This window comes from Pinus tabuliformis, chromosome 8 (genome assembly GCF_031772625.1).
Source record: "Pinus tabuliformis cultivar Carrire ecotype Pingquan chromosome 8, CPIR1, whole genome shotgun sequence".
Classification (NCBI taxonomy): domain Eukaryota; kingdom Viridiplantae; phylum Streptophyta; class Pinopsida; order Pinales; family Pinaceae; genus Pinus; species Pinus tabuliformis.
The window spans coordinates 1,874,896,409-1,874,900,378 of record NC_142294.1 but is presented as its reverse complement, the minus strand read 5'-3'; positions in this window follow the sequence as shown (position 1 = coordinate 1,874,900,378).

Here is a 3,970-nt window from a genome sequence, read left to right as displayed (position 1 = left end):
TCATCAGTTTTATCTTTATGTTGGTTTCTTTACTGCTCAATTTTCTCCCATGGTATCTTGCATGTAGAGGCATCATGTGATCCATTTCTTTTGCAGTGTAAATCTGCCTTTTCTCCTTGAGAGTGTCTGCCTCCCCTGCCTCTCAAATATCTTCCTCTTCCTCTTCGACCACCTCTTCCTCTTGAAGAATCTTGAGCAAGAAGCTTTTCCTTATGAGAAAGGCACACAACCTCTTTAGAAGATTCAGGGGTTGTCTTCTTTCCAAAAGCTTTCTCTCTTTTAGCAAACTTTTTCACAAGAGAGTCAAAGGTGATATCTTTGAGATTTCCATTTGCTTGTAATGACTCAATATAATTGGAGTAAGTAGGATTAAGTGCCTTGAGAAAAGCGATAAGAGGAATATCTAATTCAACCTTAGTGGATTTAATATCATGCATTATACACAGTTGATTCACACGTTAATACACAATAGCCCTTCACGCGTTAATAACAACGTTAATACACAACTGATTCACGTGTTAATACACGGCAACCCTTCAAAAATTTTGATACCAATGTTAATACACTGTTGATTCACGCGTTGATACCAGCATTGATACCAGCATTAATAGCAGCGTTAATACACAGTTGATTCACGCACACAGATCCCAGCAAAGGAACCTGATTCACGCATGGTTCTTCAACCTTCTGGTTTTGTTCAACGGATGGTTTTGCATTAGTCAGTGGCAGTGACTACAGAGTGGCAACGACTGTGGAGGGGACAAAGAGTGCAGTAGACAGTGGACAGAGAGCAGTAGGCAGTGGACAGAGAGCAGTAGGTAGAAGGGAGTTACAACTATTTTGGGAGCTGGCTCTGATACCTTGTCAAGCCAGGCAGTAACTCCTCAAAGCAAAATTGATTCGCATATTTTATTCCTTCAGGTTGGTCTTCATTATATACATGAGGGAGAGATTGTTCACTTCATCTCCCGATGACTGTTGATATTACTTATTTATTTATTTACATTATATTCACCCAATCCTGATGATTAGGTGTCATACATGAGGGAGAGACTGTTCACTTCATCTCCCAATGACTATTCATATTACTTATTTATTTATTTACTTTATATTCACCCAATCCTGATGATTAGGTGTCAACAGGAACAATAACATTTTTCTTTCCCAGGTATAATTTCAACATTTTTTACTAATGACGATAAAGATAAAATAATGGGACCTGAAACCAATCAAAATTCCATCAGTTTTCATCCATGTTGTTAAACATATAATAACATGACACTAAAGATTGCTAAAATTCTAATTGTTTTCAACCATAACATTAAAGTTTAAAAAAAAATGGAAATTTTTCAACCATAGAATTAAAAAAATCTAAGTTTTCAACACATTTAAACCATGACATTATGAACAAATTACATGACTAAATTAATAAAAATATCAATACTTGTAGATTGAATGAAACATAAATTATATCTCTAAGTTATTGTTGCATTATGGATATTCTAAACAATAAAACTCATCATAATTAAAACATATAATCCAACAAACATAAAAATGACTCATAACTTCATTTTCATCATATGGAAATCAAAAAATTTATTTCAAGATACGATGCAAACATCAGTTATATAAATTGTCTTAGAAAATTATTCAAAATCACTCATATATTCGTACACACCATCAAAATTCACATCTTCAAATGAATGGATAGATGCAGATGAACATGTTCCAAATTCTTCTCTTTCATCAACTAGTGCCCCATCTGAGTCCACATGCATGCCCACCATTTTAGATTTTGAAATTCATTTAGATCTATGACTAGGTTCAGCAGACTCTAATCTCAACAATTTTTCTTTTGGTAACAACCTCTTCAGAATCTCTATCGTCCTGAAGCGAAGAGTTCCTTTCTTTGTTAAATTGAAGTCATAAACAAGTATGTCAACATCCTCCAATTTTAAGAGGTCTGTGCGGCGACGATTTATATTTGTATGCTTTATTTTTCTCTTTTTGCCAATTTTTTTATCAACTACCATCTATGGCTTGTACACACCATTGAATGGGTGCGTATTTGTGGCATACTAATGTACTTCAACACTTGCAACATCTTCATTTTTTGTAATGACCTTTATAACCTTCACAACCTAGAATGGAGAGCCATTTGAATCTCCATCTGTAGCACTGCGATCATGCAATCCCCCTTAATATCTTGTACTGAACCCTTGTAAATGTCTTCCATGGCTTCATGTTGTGCACAAGATCTTCTGGAACCAATATAAATTTCTCTTTCCTCTACCCATGAAGAATTCATAATACCTTGAGATGGTAGTTGTTCAACACCGTTTCTTTCCTCATGTTCATTTGACACATTTTGTGGCCAAATAAATGGAGTTTTCAAAGGTATATCTTCATTTGTTGTTCTTGAAATGATATCACTTTTATTATTGAAAAAAGACTCCCACTAAACTAAATCAACAATATCAAAGTACCCATAGGTATATCTAATACATTTTTTAATTTCTTTCAGGCAATCAAAATAATTTATATCTCTCTTCTGCCTACGTGCATTATGAACTTTAGCAACTGATTGTAATAACAATATATTTGACATAAATATTGGATGATCTGGAATGAAATTCAAAATTGAGAAACCTGATGACGACACCCATTCTGCAGTGGTTGAATACTTCTTGCCACATATTAGTGTTTTCCCATCAATTTTTTTGATACGACATTGATGTTGGAAGCTAATGTCATTAAGTTGTTCAATGCATTTTTCCTCACCATGTGATCCCAGAATAAACCTTCGCATGTCAATGATTTCTTCCAACACATCAAAAATAGGCTCTGGCATGTATGATTTCCTAATATATTCAATTAATGATGACAAGCTCCCAACATCCTTCCTCCTCAACGTGACTAAAAAATGACTAAACATCTGACCAATATGGTCATGAGTGTGCCCAACAAGAAGGAAACCAACCTTTACCTTCTAAAAAAGTCTCAATTCAACAAGCATGTTCAGATATCCAAAAACAATCTTATTTTTGTTTTCACGACAAGTGTTGTCCAATTGTAGATACAAAACTTCAAGAAGATTACTAGACCAATGAGAAAGGGCATCATGAATTATGGTTATTGTCAGATTTACATCATTATGAGTATTTGCAGTTGTGAAGTATACCCTTGACAACATTTTCCATTGAACACCATACATCCGACCAAGTGAAACTGAATAAAATTTTCCTCCTGTAAATTTTTGGGTGTGCGATGAAAATGTGGTAGAAGTGTTTTCTTTTGGTCCATATCATCAATTATCAAACCTAAATATTTATTTGGATTATCATAACACTTCTTTCGATGCTTGTACAATTTTTTCCTTTCACTTTTTTGTTGTTCTCGATGCTCTTGAAGCACTTTGACAATGGAATCTACACAACATAAAATAAAGTTATTAATAAATACATTTTCATAGTTGATGACTATACAATTTTAAAAAATAATGTTATGAATGATTACCTCTTTCTGCCCCTTCACATTTATCCATTTTTTATTTAAGAGAAGCACATGTATTGCAAACCCCCATCCTTGTCTTCTTAGGAATATAGACATTGTTGAATTCTTTCTTCCATATCTTCACAAAATATTGATATGTAATAAATTGACCATTTCCTTCAACACCTTCTACATATTCTTTGTATAAGTTGTAGATTTATCATCTTGAGAAATTATATGGAATATGTATTGTCTCTCTATTTGGCATACACTCTCCATGCTTTGAAAATAATTCTTTCATCCATGACATTGCATTGTTTGATAATGGCCCAAACTGTCGTTTATGATGTACTTCTGAATAAAATGTGGGATCCTTTTCCAAATTTTCTTAGATTCTTGATAGACGAAAATTACCCATTGAATGAAACATTTTGAAAGCCTTTCTACAGATAAATAAAGACCCAATATGATAATCATA